The sequence below is a fragment of the Ceratotherium simum genome, chromosome Y (genome assembly GCF_057802395.1).
Source record: "Ceratotherium simum simum isolate JZ-2026a chromosome Y, ASM5780239v1, whole genome shotgun sequence".
NCBI lineage: Eukaryota > Metazoa > Chordata > Mammalia > Perissodactyla > Rhinocerotidae > Ceratotherium > Ceratotherium simum.
In genome coordinates, this window is record NC_141941.1 from 4446583 (window position 1) to 4458468 (window position 11886).

Sequence of the window (11886 nt, forward strand, 5' to 3'; positions counted from 1 at the left end):
GTATGATCTGCCTTAAGATAGACCAGATTCCAAGAAATGTCTAGTTGGTCATGTAGATCATTTGTTTGAGAGGACCCAAGTTGTTCTGCTATCTGATCCAACACTCTCATAATATAGTGATTTTTTGTGGGAGTGTCTTGTAATCACCCCCACAAGAGACAAGGTAATCAGAGACTGAGCTAATCCCAGCTCAGTCACAGTTGATTTCGAAGGAGCTGTTTTCCTCATGCAGCAGGGTTAAAGGTTCTACAGTATGACTTGTCAAGACAATGACTCACATGTAGTCATCTCAAGCTCAGGTTTCGGTTCTGGCCTTGATCCACATTTCCAAGCTCTCAGTGTGGCTGAAACACTTCTTTCCTACACATATCCTGTATCATTTCACTTCTTGCCTTTGGTTTTTTGTTCATGGGACTCTTTGACCTTCCATGCCCTTTGCCTTCATCCATCCCATGGCTGCAGGTTGCATTCAGAAGACATTTTAATTTCTCTCAAATTGGAATTTATATGCCTTTCAAAGTTTTTTTGTGAGTCATCCTGGGGGTCAAAGGACCCTCTCAATTACTTAGAGGAATCAAAGAGTGATGTAGCCAAAGTGATTCCTCAACCCTCAACATGGTCTGATAGAACTCTCTACTCTTGACCTGAGCAGGACAGAGTGTCCATTGTAAAGAGTACATGGTCTAAGAGAGATATTCTACATGTCGAGTCAGTGGGTTTGCATCCTTGTCCTGTCTCTGTCACTGATTGGTTATGTCTGGCGAATACCTGTTTGGGTTCCATTTACTTCACTTACTCTCCGCCCACCATTTCTCTTTGGGGGACCAACTAGTTCCTCACTTTCAGTTCAAACTTTCTGGTAGACTTAAGTCCAACTCGGACTCCACAGTGGAACTCACAACCTAGATTTTAGTCAGCCAGGAGATTACACTTCCTGACCACAGAGATTGGTTCAGTATCGTCACATGACCAAACATCAAAAATGACTCAATGAGAATTTGACTAGATATGCTGAGATATAGATCCTCATTCAAGCACGAAAGGATATAGCCCTTGATGCTGCTGGTAACAAGAATACTAAGACTTTGCTGTTAAATCTGAAAATACTTTTTAAAATATATATGTATATTTATATATAACATAGAACATATTAATTATATATATTATGTTATATATATTATATATTACTTTTTAAAATATATATGTATATTTATATATAACATAGAACATATTAATTATATATATTATGTTATATATATTATATATTTAAATAGCCACATGTATGTAGCTATATGTGTTTATTTATATGTGATATCTATATTTTTGCATGCATTATATAGATATCACATATCTATATTTTTTATATATTTATAGATAGATATAAATATTTATACATGTTTCCCTGTATCATCTGACCATTGGGAACCACGAGCTCCTAAGGAGCAGAAATCTCTGTCGGTCAGTGGTTGTTTTTAGACAGACTTTTCATCTTTGTACAATGATGCTGATGCAGTTATTTGAATATCGTCCTGATTTTGCCCTTATTATTTTATATTTAAATGTGTAGAAAATGTACCAACGAATGTGTAAATACTATAATATGAAATATGTTTCAAAAAGATAATGAGATTGAAGAAAAGGATGAAAATCACTCAGCGAGGTGAAAAATAGCAAGTCTCTAGTTTGTTGGGCTTAAGTTTGCCAACTGCATGTGCCATTCTGAAGGAAAAGAACAAAAAAAAAAGAACAAGTGAAAAATGCTGGACTAGTGTCATCAAAGATTTTGTCTAAAAGGAATATTTTAGTGTTTGTTTTGTTTTGTAGATCTAAAGTTCTCTTTTTAGCATGGAAGTTGTTATTTGATGTTCTCATATTCAACTGTAGTATTAATTTTTTTTTTTTTTGTGAGGAAGTCAGCCCTAAGCTAACATCCATGCTAATACTCCTCTTTTTGCTGAGGAAGACCGGCTCTGAGCTAACATCTATTGCCAATCCTCCTCCTTTTTTTTTTCCCCCAAAGCCCCAGTAGATAGTTGTATGTCATAGTTGCACATCCTTCTAGTTGCTGTATGTGGGACTCGGCCTCAGCGGGGCGGGAGAAGCAGTGTGTCAGTGCGCACCCAGGATCCGAACCCGGCTGCGGGTAGTGGAGCGCGTGCACCCAACTGCTAAGCCACGGGGCCAGCCCTGTAGTATTAATTTTTAAGAGCACGTTGTATAAGCAAGTAATGTCTGCCTACGTTAGTTAAAAGCACACTCACAGTAGAGTATTGTGCATACTCGACCTCATCTACTAGTACATACCTGGCATTTTATGAGAATACATTTTACGATGTCCGTGCCGTACTAAAAAAAAAAAGCAATCCTGTTAAAGAAAGGAAACTAAAGTTTTTCTGTGTTGGGCCGTTTTCCAGTGTTGTTTTTTTTTTCTTTTAAGAGCATTTTCTCTTATTTTCTTCCCATTCCTATTTATTTTCTTCACAGGAGACTGAATGATCTAAGCTGTCTTTAATTCTTTGTCACAATAATGGTTGCTTCCTTTTTACTTTGTCAGCGTGAAGTATTATCAAGAAATGAAAAACTCCTTCTTAGGACATAGATCGTGGCAGAGAAGTAGTTTTTTTTTTCTTTCTAATGTTTGTCACATTATAAAACTCGATTTGGGTTGGATACATTTCACCCCTGAATTGTTTTCCATTTAAAATAAGTTCAATCTGCTCTTTACCTTGTTAAGTGTATTCTTGTTAAATGATTTAGCCATTTACTTTTTTATAAATGTTCCCTAAAATACCTCCCTTTTCACTAGTATTGCCTTCCTCAGACTCTTTAGGTAAAGAAAACTCTTCTACTGGAGGAGAAAATGGGTCTGCTCTAGTCTGACAGGAAGCCGCAGTGTACCTTTTTTTTTTTTTTTTTGCTGAGGAAGATTCTCCGTGAGCTAACGTCCATTGCCAATCTCCTTCTTCTTTTTTTTTTTTTTTTTTTGCTGGAGGATGATTAGCCATGAGCTAACATCTGTGCCATTCTTCCCCTGCTTTATATGTGGGATGCTGCCACAGCACGGCTGACGAGTTGTGTAGGTCTGTGCCCAGGATCAGAACCCATGAACCCAGGCCACTGAAGTGGAGCACGCTGAACTGAACCACCAGGCCACGGGCCAGCCCTACATATTGTACCTTTTAAGGCTACTAGATTTTATGGCTTGACGCTGAGTTCCTGAACACCGAAGGCTTTGCTCACAGAGACACCACCTTCATGGGGTGTGTAGATTGGTGTCAAGCTTAATGGCTTCCAAAGGATCCCATACCATATGATTTCTCATCCTACTGATTTACAACAGGTTCCATAATAACCATATATAAATGCAGAAATAGTGTACTCTGTCCTGCCATTGTTTGCTATGTGGTTTCCACATTACAATCAAGATGTCAAGGAACTATGGAAATTCTTGATGGTGTCAGCAACTCAGAAACCATTCATTTACCAGAAGTGTGTATGTATGTTGTGTGTATTTCCATATATTCTCCAAACTGGTAGTCAGAGATACAGAACACCTGCTATACAATTTAACATCCCTCGGTCAAACTCAACTTCACAAAATTTCGTGAAAGCTTAAGAGTTGTAAAGCCAAGAAAATTGCCTGGTTGTAAAATTCTTCAACTTCATCCATGTATTATCTTTGCAGTTGTTCTTTAAGGAATAATAAAAAGAGAAAACTAGCCAAGGAAATAGTAATTGCATAAAACAGCAGATAACAAAGTAGATAAAATTTTAATCAAATCGTTTTGTGCTTAGATAAGAAAATAAAATGTAAATCTCTTAAAAATTTATTTAAAAAAATTAGATGTAAACTGCTCTCTTTAGATACCATCCATATTTAATTTTTGCCTTTTATAAAACAGAACCATGTTTTAACCAGGCGTACAAACATGGATTAAAACAATTTTCTCGTGTGGCCATTCAAATTCCTTTGGCTTGTTTATTTTGCATAACAGACACCTAAAATCCTAGTTCTTGGCACTGAGACGAAACCTGGACTTTTTTAAAGGAAATTTACTGTACATATTGAAAACTGTGGAAAATTTTATGGACTTTGAGTGAATTCCTATGAGGCAGGTCTTACGATTTTAAGTATAGCAATATTTTACTCTGTTCTCCTTGGCTACCAACATGAAAATACAGAAAGTTTTACAACTTAGACAAAATGTCCCTTCAAAGCTAAATGTACCTAACACAACTAAGCTGAAAAAAAAAGACCCCAAATAAATATTAATATGCAAGAGTTTATGTATGGCATAAGCTGGCTAGGTGCTCGCCCACCCATATTTCCCTTCCTGGGAGCACAGGAAGACCGCATGTACTAGAGACCCACACAGTTGTGTTCATAGCCTCCATACTCAAATGCTGGCCTATGGGCTGCAACATCAGCATCATCTGGGAGCTTGTTAAAAAATGCAGAATCTTGGGCTGGCCCCATGGTGTAGCGGTTAAGTGCACGTGCTCCGCTGCTGGCAGCCTGGGTTCAGATCCCAGGTGTCCACTGACGCACTGCTTGTCAGGCCATGCTGTGGCAGTGTCACACATAAAGTGGAGGAAGATGGGCACAGATGTTAGCTCAGGGCCAGTCTTCCTCAGCAAAAAAAAAAAAAAAAGAGGAGAATTGGCATGGATGTTAGTTCAGGGCTGATCTTCCTCACCAAAAAAAAAAAAAATGCAGAATCTCAACCTCACCCTAGACTTGCTCAGAGTCTTTGTTGTGACAAGACCCCCCGCCCATGAATTGTGTGCACATTACAATACAAGAAGTTCTGTTGTAGAGACAAGTCATCCAGAGCCAGTTGACTAGGGACGTCTTTGCATAAAGGATAAGTAAACGTTTGTTGGGTTGAGTCACTAAGAGGTGGAGTTGTCTGATACAACAACTAGTATAGATTATGCTCACTAATACTCAGTCAACGTAATATTGTTATAAGGCTTAGCAATTCTATACCCACAATTATGTTACTATTATATGGGTGTGTGCAGAAAAACACACATTTATGCACATACAACATCCTATCCCCTTTCTCTTGGTGTATACACATTTCAGTTCACTTAGTGCTTTCTCTTGATGTATTATTATCATCCTTACCCACTTTTCCTGAGAACAGGGAAGAGAAACAGTCACCTATTCTGGAAGCTCTATAGCACGACAGACATTTATGTCTCTGAGATTTAGAAATGATGGAATATCCACAGCAAAGAAGGGCAGTGGACTTCATCAAGGTTCATCTATAGATTCTCAAGTCAACACAAATCAGCTCACTGAGACAGTGTTTAACCTTTCTCAAATTTTTATTTTAGGGAACAGGCAGGATGCAATGTGCGCTACCTCAGCAGTCTTCAAAACTTTTTGTCTATGGATCCCTTTACCTTCTTAAAAATGATTCAGGACCTCAAAGAATATTTTTAATGTGGGTTATATTTATCAACACGTACCAAAGTAAAAATGAATACTTAGATACATTTAAAATATTTACTATTACTCTATTAAATTTATACATGATATAACAAATAAACCCTTTGCATGCTAATATAAATGACATTTTTTATCAAAATGACAATATTTAAAAAGAACAGTGATAAGGTACCATTGGTTTATATCTATGCAAACCTCCTTAGTGAGTTTGACAGCCAGATTCTCATATCTGTTTCTGCATTCAATCTGTTATAATACCATGTGTCACGCAGCCTCTGGAAAACTTTACTGTGAGCTCATGAGGGAATGAGCAGGGTCTGAGAGTTATTATGAAAATGGTTTTGGCCCTATGGACCCCTTGAAATGGTCTTACAGACAATCAAAGTTTCTGAACCACAGTATGAAGACATGTGTTCTAATTGGTTGAATGTCAGCTCTCACGTGTAGAATAATAGAGACCAGGATCAGCTGCATCCTTGTCAGGGAAGACTGCAAAATGAAAACGTGCTACCCCCTGATCAAAAATTATCTTGAATTTGAAGATGGCGACAGCAGAGCATGAAACAAAGTGGGGGCCCTTCTATGAGCGGGATGCATGCAAATGAAGCCAGACCTGGTAAAGATTGAAATAAATTGTGTTTTCCCATGTAATGTTGGGGTTGAACAGAGCTGGGTTTGGGTTAACTTCGAGACATCACAGGCTTCCAATTTGTCTGGTGGTGGGGGATGATTACTATTTGCTGAGGGTGGAATTTGAAAGGCTGGATGGTTTTCTCGTGGTTTCTGGTCTCCTTTCAGCTTTTGATATTCCCTACCCTCCTTCCCCCCATGGTAGGTGTCTCTCTGTGCTCTTTCCTCTTCCCCATAGTACCTTGATGTTGCTTGTTAATTGATGGGAGGCTGAGGGCAGGGATGGGCAGGGTGAGGGGAAAGGTGAGCTGTGTTCTGTCTTCCTAATCTGATCTCAGATTTAAGCTGGTCCTGTGTTCCCAGAGTTTGGAGGTGCGACTTTCTCAGCATCCCTGGCTTCCTTTCCATGGCAGCCAAACTCAGCCTGGCATTAATGTTTGGTTGTGCATGGGAGGGAGTTTATGCCCTATTCCAGGATTTAGCAGAGTTCTGCTCTTTATCAGCATAGGATCTTGGGACCAGAAGAATTTTCTGCTCCTCTGCTAGGAGTAGAGAGTTTGTCTGCTACCCTTGACCCAGCTGCAAAGGGTCTTTGCCTGGGCCCTGGGGGTGACATCATTTGCTGCAACCTTTGTCAGTGGTTGAAGGATTTGCTTCCTAGGAGAGAGAGATTCAGGGAAGCCTGTGGGTCTTCATGCATTTCCCTTAACGGCTATTGGTTATTTCCTTCATGCCTGCACCACTGAGGTGGGCGTCTCTCATCTCCCACTCTGCCTCTAATCTTTCTCACGAGGAAACCATGAGGCCACTTGAGAGTCCCTGAATAAATGCGAACACCCCTTGTCTCTGGGATCCTAAGGACATATGAAAAATAAAAAGGTAAATCCACGACTCTCATTAAGGTATAAAATAAGCATATGCCAAATATTTAGTTTAACTTGTTAGTTGATGAGGGAAAGAGTAAGATATTGTCGGGGTGGGGGAAAATCACATTTCTTCCCTTCTTGTATTCTTATGGCTGGACCAACAGTAAAACTGACACAAGGCTGGATTAACAGGAGAAAAACCCAGTTTAATACATATGTATTCGAGATCATAGGGAAATGATGTTTGGGCAGTGAACAAAGTAGGCAGTACATATATCTTTTACACAAAGAAACAATAAATTTGTAAAGAATTGACAGGACAAAGAAATTTAGGCTTGGGGTACGTAATTACTGAGGAATTTAAGCAGAGTTTAGGCTTGAGGTAGTAAATTGGCAAGGTTTGTTGTATAGGCTTCTCAACCATGAATTCCCTGGCTCTGGTGATAAGGATGCAGGGAGAGCACCTTTCACACGGGTGATTTATTTCCTGCTTTGAGGGGGTACAGACAGAGGGTCAGAATGCCCTTTCCGCTCCTCAAGTAACTTTAATTCAAAATAATCAATATGCTATTGTGGGATACTTTGGGGTGGTCTGCCTTCAGCTCCAACAATATACAATCAGTTTGCACATTGACAGTCCAATAAAGAATGCTGAAATGAATTTACAAAGAGATGTGAAAGTGACCAACTGCTTGTATTAGTTTCCTATAGCGTAGCCTAGCCAAGCTGACATCAAAAACACATCACACTGGCAAAATCTACATGGTGAAAATCAATTGCATTCCACCGGACATAATTTGCATTCCTTTGGACAGGAATTATTTGCATTGCTATCAATTTGTTATAACTTAGACAGTTGTAAATAGCCTGGACAAAGACCACCAAAGGAATAAATTATCCAGATGGATGAGCTAGCTAGGATCCCCACTACATTTCAAAGTCTTTCAAAAATTGTCCTTAGAGGGGCACGGAGTTATTCCAGACTGACACACTAGCCCACAGTTGACCTATAAAAATTGGTTGAAATTTCGGCACATTTTGCCTTGCTTGTGAAGGGGAACAGAATATGACACCCCAAAATGTGCATCTTTGGCACTTTGATTATTTTGAGCCAATTATTTTTGAGAAACTGCCAACACAGGAGAAGCTCTGAATACGGAGTAGAAATTGCCTTTTTGTAAGGGAAATTTTACATTTATAAGGGAAATCTCCATTTGTAAGGGTTTCTCCTTCTCTGTACCAGGAAGAGGAGGATGACTCAAGGTCTAGAAACTCTTATCAATGGAGAAGGCACCAATTTACATCTGCATAAGAACCATACCCTTGTTTGGTTAATCTGTCTTTTGTTACAGGGGGTCTCAACCAAGACCCTAGAAGGGTAGAGAGAAAGTTATTTTTCCTCTTCTATAATCGCTAGAGTGAAGGATGGCTCTCCCCCTCATGCTGATACAGGGGAGAGAGTTCCCATATCTCATCTCTCCTCAGAGGTTCTCATCCATTTTGGAGGGCTCAGGGCAAGTTCAGATTTTTGTAGGTTATCCATCTCTTTCTCTCTGTGAGGAAAAGAGTGACGTCTGTTATCTATTTTGACAACCTCAAAAGACATGAAGGAAAAAGAAGGTGTTAAATACTTTTTACACTCACCAGCTTTGTTGTGGAGGTGTAGGGAGTGAAGGAGAGCGGGCTGTGTTCACACCAGGGTTGACTTACTGCGTAAAGAAGGCAGTGCTATAAAAACCCCTCCAGGAATACGCCCTCCCTTTTTATGAGCACCAACGAAGGTGCACAGAGATATGGAGAGGAATTTATGCCCATCTTGATGTGCATGGCTAATTACTGCTCTGCCCGTGCCTGTAACTCACAATTAGGCTCCATCCGTCTCTCAGTCTTTGCACTAGATCCAAATCATACAATTTTTTTTTTCTAGGAAAGTCATTAGCAAATTCATTTCCTATTATCAGGAGTGCATGGAAAATTAAAGAAAATCTAATTTGTGCCTGTCTCTGATATTGATGTGTATGTGTTGTGGGCTATAACACATTCTGATGGCAAAGGCATGGAGGGGCCATGCTTTGGAAGCTAACCAAGCCTGAGTTCTAGCTATGAGTCGGCTGTGATGATAACACTACTAGCCTCCTAAGATTGTTACAGTAATTAAATGAGTGACAAGCACACGGCACATTACTCGACAAAGAGCATTATAATATTTATTTTCAGCAATTCATGAATCTAATAAACATATGCTTTTAAAAACCATCCAGTGGCTTCAAGGGAAAAGAAGATGGAAGAAGAGAAGTAGATGGGATTTGAAGCAAGGATTAATTTTCATCCCCTGCAGTGCGATGCCTTCAGCAGTGACAGGATGATTCATGCTGAGTGCTGGCAATTAACTAAATGACTATGATTAAAATGGTCAATGGTTTTATCTATTGATTTTCAATCACAGTGACTGCCATGCTCACTGCCCTGTCCACACCTTCTTGGAAGGAATCGCTATGGAGAGTCTTGTTTTCATGCTCTGAATACTGTTGATTGGACCAATAGAGGGCCTCCGACCCAAAAGAAGGAGAGAGCCTGGACATCTCAGACGTGGTCAGGTGAGCAGGGATGACAGGCTAGTGATAGGCTCCTTTCAAAAATCTCAACTAGAAAACATTTAGAAAATGAGGGCTGAAAGAGTGAGAGCTGAGTCTACAAAAATGCAGAAGGAGAATGAGAAAGGAGAAAGAGAAGCCAAAGGGATCATGGCAGCAGCACCGTGAGGAAGCCCCGACTGATGATATGTGCCTCAGATGATATGAGTTAGAGAGAAAGGGGAAAGATGGGGATGGGAAACAAAGGAGCTGGTAAGCAGAGAAGAAAAACCAGACACAGGATAGAAGAGCAGGGGCTGGCAAGGTAAGAATGAAGGAAGGAGTGAGCGGGCATCCATGGAGTCAGGCTGGCTGGGGACAAGCTGACATCCGGGTCTGGTTTCCCTTCTAGTCTATGTACACCTTGAAAGTAAATGATCTTTATTTTTAAGGTCATTTGAGTAAATATCTGTTAACTGCTGATGAATGAGACACAAATCAAATATTACAGTTTGCTTTCCCTGTATTAAATTAACGCAGGCTAAATACAGAAAGCTTTACATTTCAGATAACTAAGAGGAAATAAAAAAACATTGTAAGTCCTCCTAAAGACAATTTCTATTAACACCTGTCTGTATTTCATCCCACAGTTTTTTTCAAGTATATTTGGATATATTGTGATCATATTCATATCCAATTTAATTTATCTGTTAATACTTAATAGAGTATATTATATTTTCTAAATTTGTATATGCTTTTCATGATCTTTATTTTTGATATTAATAGTCCATTGAGTTGATCTAATTTATTCAAACATTTGTTAACAGTAGATATTTAAATTATTGACCCTTTTTCACGATTACTGACTTTGTTTTATTTTCACAGATGAACAGAAACTACAAATGACATCCTGAAACCATCTTCCTTAAAGGCTCTGAATTATTTTTAAATCATTTTATATGGCATTTTTTACGGAAAACCCCCTGAGGATAATCTATGTTTTTCCTCCCATTTTTTAGGTCACTTATATTTCCTGCTTGAATGCATAGATATGAGTTTTTCCTTTTCCGTGAAATTCTTGGCGAGCCCTCTTAGTCACCAAACTCAATTATTCTCTTGGTTTAGGGAAACTTCTTCTATGATGTTTTTAGTATTTTCCTCTCCGCCATTGGATTTTATTTCTCTGAATTCCAACTATTATTGGATTTTAAATTAAAGTTTTGGAGGAGACTTTGGCCTCAAGAAATTTAATAAATTTTCTCATAAAAAAAAAAAAATTGTGTCCCTTTCCTGGGCAGTCATGTTCACCATCTCAAATCGTCTTCCTCATTATTGAGTTGATTTTTTTAAGTTTTGCTTTTGTTTTACAGATTACAAAGCAGATCTTCATCTTGGTGTAGAATTTCTGAATTCCACAAAATCTTTCTCTACCTCAAGCTGTTATTCATCCATCTCATCTTGTAACTGTGGTCCCTCCAGGACCAGTTCAACTGACCCCATCTTGTCAACAGAGTAATTAAGAAATTGTCTTTCAGAAAATCTGCAGTCGCATAGCCAGAGCATGCACAGAAGAAATCTTGACCTGAAATGACCGTGGAACCAAAGATTCTCCTCATCATGGAACCAAAGAACTGAGATATGACTGAACTTTAAAGTTGGACTCTTATCAGAAGTGAGGGGTCTGCCATTCAGGAAGATGCTGTGTTAAAATTCCTTCCCCACCTCATCGTAAATGTTTACAACCTTACCATAAATGTTTAGAACCTTAACATAAATGCTTGAAGCACACCAATCAAAACTTGTCCTGCCAGCATTTCTTCGTGCCGGCCTGTTCTCCCTAACCTCTTAAATTTCATCCCAGATCCTGAATTGGGGAGACAGACCTGAGGGCACACATCAGCTGTCTCCTTGCAGATAGATCTTGCAGAATAAAGCTGATCTCTTTTCCCAAATGCTAACGCCATAATTAATCGGCTTGTTTATGCACATCGGGTAGGAGAACCCCGGTTTTGTGGGATAATCATCTCAGCCTACTACTTTCTTGCCTGTTTTTCTTTTCCATACAAGCAATCTAATTCTATATTTAGTAACTCGAAGCAGTAATTTTCCAACGGTTTCTCTTTTTGTCACTCAAATCCGTTCATGATGAATGCTTCCCTGCATCCCTTTGAGAATTGCAACCCTTCCTTAATATTGTGGAATTTCATCCTAATCCCTGTGTTATTCCCCAATCCCAATCCCTGACTGATTCACCTTAGTATCTCACAAGCTTCACCTCCTGTAGCCCTTTATCTCCCACTCTACACTTTAGACATTAACTACAGCACTCACAGTTAGAAAAGATACTATGTACAGCATG

General features: G+C 39.2%; 1 long non-coding RNA gene across 2 annotated transcripts in view; it reads left to right on the forward strand.

Annotated features, from left to right (window-relative positions):
- LOC147911621 (uncharacterized) overlaps positions 1-11471 on the forward strand; it is a 49983-nt gene extending 38512 nt beyond the window's left edge. Inside the window, exons 2-3 of one of the 2 annotated variants that reach the window (XR_015550809.1) lie at positions 9401-9551; positions 10898-11471. This is a non-coding gene — a long non-coding RNA (uncharacterized LOC147911621). Of the gene's footprint in view, positions 1-9400; positions 9552-10412; positions 10781-10897 lie in introns of those variants that run through there. The other variant, XR_015550810.1, reaches the window with a different exon arrangement.
- Positions 11472-11886: the final 415 nt, after the last annotated feature.